Genomic DNA, 5,924 nt, shown 5'->3' with positions numbered 1-5,924 from the left:
AGTTTTTTTCAAAAAAAAAAAAAAGATTCTGTATCCCTCGCTCAATCCACTGAGAAAAATAATGTCCCACTTTAATTTTATTTAGAGCCTAGCTTCTCTCATTACTTATTTATGGCTTTTAAAGAATCCGCAGGTCCATTGCCGTCCTCACTTAAGCCCGCATCGGTCCCTATCCTTAACAAGATTAATCCAGTCCCTACCATCATATCCCACCTCTCTCAAATCCATTTTAATATTATCTTCCCATCTATGTCTCGGCCTTCCCAAAGCTCTTTTTTCCTCCGGCCTTCCAACTAACACTCTATATGCATTTCTGGATTCGCCCATACGTGCTACATGCCCTGCCCATCTCAAACGTCTAGATTTAATGTTCCTAATTATGTCAGGTGAAGAATACAATGTGTGCAGTTCTGTGTTGTGTAACTTTCTCCATTCTCCTGTAACTTCATTCCTTTTAGCCCCAAATATTTTCCTAAGCACCTTATTCTCAAACACCCTTAACCTCTGTTCCTCTCTCAAAGTGAGAGTCCAAGTTTCACAATCATACAGAACAACCGGTAATATAACTGTTTTATAAATTCTAACGTTGAGATTTTTTGACAGCAGACTGGATGACAAAAGCTTCTCAACCGAATAATAACAGGCATTTCCCATATTTATTCTGCTTTTGATTTCTTGCCGAGTATCATTTATATCTGTTACTGTTGCTCCCAGATATTTAAATTTTCTACCTCTTCGAAGGATAAATTTCCAATTTTTATATTTCCATTTCGTATTATGTTCTGGTCACGAGATCTAATCATATACTTTGTCTCCTACATTCTCCCATAGATGTGCAAAATGTATGATATTACATTACTACCTAGTTACACAAGGAAGCTCAGTTTTCTATGGTTTGTCTCTTTCAATTTATAATTAGCTCATTCCCTAAAAAGCCCAAACTTGCGCTCGGGCGTGTTCTAGGATACGCAAAAGTAAAATATACATTAAAAGATTATACAAACATATAAATAAGAATATTACAAGACAAAATAACATTAATTATAACGAAAATAAATATAGTATTCTCAAGAGTCCATTTTTTAAACAAAAATTTGCAAAAATAATTTTTATACTTCCTTTTTAAACCCAAAATTATTCAGTAATGTCAGATATGGATGATTATTAATAAAATGATTAATATTGTATAGTAGAGAATTAAATAAGTGACCTTTATTGGTTCTGTAATCCTCACAATCAGGGAGACTCTTTCTTCGAGAAAAAAATTGTCAAAACATGTGTTCAGAGAAATAGCTCAAATTTGTGTGAAAACCTTAGAGCACATAATTATTTCCAGGAAGTGAAAAATATTTTAAAGAAATTTCAGGAAATGGCCCGCAATATAACCTATCCCTGAAAACTCATTTCCTGAATTCCTATCTGGATTCCTTTCCATGGAACCTTGAAGCGGTGAGCGACGGACGCGGTAAAAGATTACATCTCCCATTGAAAGATTGTTTACGAGAAGATGCGCATCCGCCATGCTCGCTGACTATTGTTGTTTCTTGTTAGAGAGTCTTGAATCTAGCTACAAATGAAGTCTTTCAAAAATTATTTTAATAATATAAGTAGAATTAGATTTTAAGGAAGTGCATGTAACGGTAAAACTGCAATCTGATTTTTCCGGAAAAATAGTAAGTGATGGGACATTTTGGATTTTAAATTTGGATTTAGAACATGGACATTAAAAAAAATCACCTACTTCTATTTGGGAGCAGAACAAGAACTCAAAATCTATTGTTCAGTGAATTATTGAAAGGATGCAAGGGTTAATTCATGTGGACAAAAATTATTATTTCAATAGGCGGATGCATTAATGTATGAGTTAATAAAGTGTATGGACGAGTGAACGAATGAATGAACGACTGAACGGATGAACGAAAGAACGAAGAACGAATGAATGAATTAATGAATGGACAAATAAACGCACGAAGAACGAATGAATGGATTAATGAATGGACAAACGAACGAACGAATGAATGAATGAATGAATGAAAAACGAATGAATGCATTAATTAATTAACGAATAAACACAGGACGAACGAATAAATTAATGGACGAACAAACGAATAAATAAATACATGAATGAACGAAAGAACGAAGAACGAATGAATGCATTAATTAATTAATTAACAAATGAACGCATGAAGAACGAATGAATTAATTAATAAATGGACGAAAGAACGAATGAATAAATGAACGAATGAATGAATGAATGAATGAACGAAAGAACGAAGAACGAATGAATTAATTAATAAATGAACGAACGAACGAATGAATGAATGAATGAACGAAAAACGAATGAATTAATTAATAACTGGACGAACGAACGAATGAATAAATGAATGAATGAATGAACGAAGAACGAATGAATGGATTAATGAATGGACAAACGAACGAACGAATGAATAAATGAATGAAAAACGAATGAATGCATTAATTAATTAACGAATAAACACAGGACGAACGAATGAATTAATGGAAGAACAAACGAATAAATAAATACATGAATGAACGAAAGAACGAAGAAGGAATGAATGCATTAATTAATTAATTAACAAATGAACGCACGAAGAACGAATGAATTAATTAATAAATGGACGAAAGAACGAATGAATAAATGAACGGATGAATGAATGAATGAACGAAAGAACGAAGAACGAATGAATTACTTAATAACTGGACGAACGAACGAATGAATAAATGAATGAATGAATGAACGAAGAACGAATACATTAATTAATTAAAGAATGAACGCATGAAGAACGAATGAATTAATTAATGAATGGACGAAGGAACGCACGAACGAATGAATGAATAAAAGAATGAACGAAAGAACGAAGAACGAATGGATGCATTAATTGATTAATTAACGATTGAACGCACGAAGAACGAATGAAAGAATTAATGAATGGACGAAGGAATGCATTTATTTATTTATTTACTTGTTTCTTTATTTACTTGTTTATTTATTTACTTGTTTATTTATTTATTTATTTACTTATCTATCCATTCATTTATTTGTTAGATGAATTAATGAATAAGATACTAAGTGAATGGATCAGTTGTCAGGAAAATGAATGAACGAATTAATGAATGAATTAGTTAATGAATGAATGAACAAGCGAATGAATGAATTTATTAAGTAAATTAATTAATAAGATATTAAGTGGATGAATGAATTCTTAGGAAAATGGATGGATGAATGAATTATTATGTGAATGAATTAATAAATTAATGATTATGTGAATGAATGAATTATTTGGTAAATAAATAAATGAATAGATGAAAGAGTGAATGAATTATTGAATGCACAGGTGAATGGACTGGTCGTAGACTTGTAAATGAATATTGGCTGTCCTCACTGCCAGCACATGATTGTATCCATGACATTTTCCTGCACTTCACAGTCTAAATCTGAGGACATGTTGGCCCGGCTTTCTACGTCGCTCCGCACGATTTTCACTTTTTCGCAGGACATACGTGCCGACACTCGTGCTACATCCGTGCTATCAGCTGGCAGGTCCAGCATATCTTTCAGCAAGAGTGAAGCAATCACTTTCCTTTCAGCGAGTGCTGACATGAGAAACGTTTCCTTCCAGTAGATAATCCCCCCAGATTAAACTTAACTTTCCACTGTGTTTTGAAATTAGCGGTTACTAAATGATATCTTTTCAATGGTCACTTTGCGTTAATTAGTGCATGAACTATTTGTGTACTTTTCCCTGTCGTTCGAGTGATAACTGTAATGTTGGACGCTAAAGACTTGTGGCAAGGACGCTGGTACCGTAAAATGTGTAGGCTACATTAGCGTTCAATAGAAATCCTTGTAAAATTTTAGCATTTTTTTTCAGGAAGTAGAAAAAACTGTATCGAGCCTTCACTGTATTTCAAAGTGAACGATAATTTTATGCGTCGTGCATGTTACGTCCGTTGTTCTCATGGTGTCAATAATTATTATTTTAGTTATTTTCTGTGCGTTTTATAGGCAATTTTTTTTTTTTTTTTTTTGGAAATGTCCGGTTTTGTTTGGAAATGTGAGGGAAATGTTCACTTTTCGTTCGAAAAAGGCTATTTGAAATTTATAACAGTAAAACATACACGTCACTTAATCAACTGTATCATTGATTAACGAATATAACATTACATGATAATTATGTAGTAAGCATCGGCCAGGCAATCTTCCAGCAATAGTGGTCCAGAGCACATTGGCTAACATTACCAAATACCTTATATACTTACTGGCTTTTAAGGAACACGGGGGTTAATTGCCGCTTTCACATAAGCCCGCCATAGGTCCCTATCCTGAGCAAGATTAATCCACTCTCTATCATCATATCCCACCTCCTTCAAATCCATTTTAATATTATCCTCCCATCTACGCCTCACCTTCCCTAAAGGTCTTCTTCCCTCCTGTCTCCCAACTAACACTCTATATGCATTTCTTGATTCGCCCATACGTGCTACATGCTCTGCCCATCTCAAACATCTGGATTTAATGTTCCTAATTATGTCAGGTGAAGAATACAATGCTTGCAGTTCTGTGTTGTGTAACTTTCTCCATTCTCCTATAACTTCATCCCTCTTAGTCCCAAATATTTTCCTAAGAACCTTATTCTTAAACACCCTTAATCTCTCTTCCTCTCTCAAAGTGAGAGTCCAAGTTTCACAACCATACAGAACCGGTAATATAAGTGTTTTATAAATTCTAACTTTCAGCTTTTTTGAAAGCAGACTGGATGACACAACCGAATAATAATAGGCATTTCCCATATTTATTCTGCGTTTAATTTTCTCCCAAATGTCATTTATATGTGTTACTGTTGCTCCAAGATACTTGAATTTTTCCACCTCTTCGAAGGATAAATCTCCAATTTTTATAGTATTTCCATTTCGTACAATATTCTGGTTACGAGACATAATCATATACTTTGTCTTTTCGGAATTTACTTCCAAACCTATCTCTTTACTTGCTTCAAGTAAAATTCCCATATTTTCCCTAATCGTTTGCGGATTTTCTCCTAACATATTCATGTCATCCGCATAGACAAGAAGCCGGCATACTCCAGAGCAAAGTTAAAATGTAAAGGTGATAGTGCATCTCCTTGCTTTAACCCACAGTGAATTGGAAACGTATCTGACAAAAAATGACCTATACGAACTCTGCTGTACGTTTCACTGAGACACGTTTTAATTAATCAAACTAGTTTCTTGGGAATACCAAATTCAATAAGAATATCATATAAAACTTCTCTCTTAACCAAGTCATATGCCTTTTTCAAATCTAGATATCCTTTAGGCCTATCATGGAAAAATGAGTATATTATAACACTTTTACAATAATTTCAATTAGCAATAAGATATTATCACTCTTGCACATAGAAGTGGAAATGGCCGATTTTGAATGGATTGATAATTGCAAAACATAGAGTGTTAGAAATATCCGTTTGTATAGAAATAAAAAGAGAATATTGGCAATAGAATCATATGGAATTTTGTGATTTTGACTGAAAACAATGATTTTACCATATGTTTCTCATGGAAATGACAGAATTAAAATAAAAACAGTAATATATCCAGAAAGATGCCTCTCTAAACATACCGAAACCTTTAAAAACTCATTTTTTGTTTTCGGTCTAAATGATCGGTTTTGTTCGCAACCTCCACAGTTTATAATATGCGGTGAATATAAAAAAATAAGTGAAATTTAATACAAGTGCGTTAATGTGAAATAAATGTAATGTTTCGTACGAATACAATTGTAGGGAAGTTCTAAAAGAAAAGACGCACATCTGAGTTGTTGTGATTACACTGTAAAGATGGTGATGATGACCCGAAGGTCTGCGAGACAATGGGCGAGGTGAAAACGGCAGCGCAGGTGGGAT

This window comes from Periplaneta americana, chromosome 7, assembly GCF_040183065.1.
Source record: "Periplaneta americana isolate PAMFEO1 chromosome 7, P.americana_PAMFEO1_priV1, whole genome shotgun sequence".
Taxonomy (NCBI): domain Eukaryota; kingdom Metazoa; phylum Arthropoda; class Insecta; order Blattodea; family Blattidae; genus Periplaneta; species Periplaneta americana.
The sequence above is the reverse complement of the archived record's forward strand: the minus strand, read 5'-3'. Positions refer to the sequence as shown.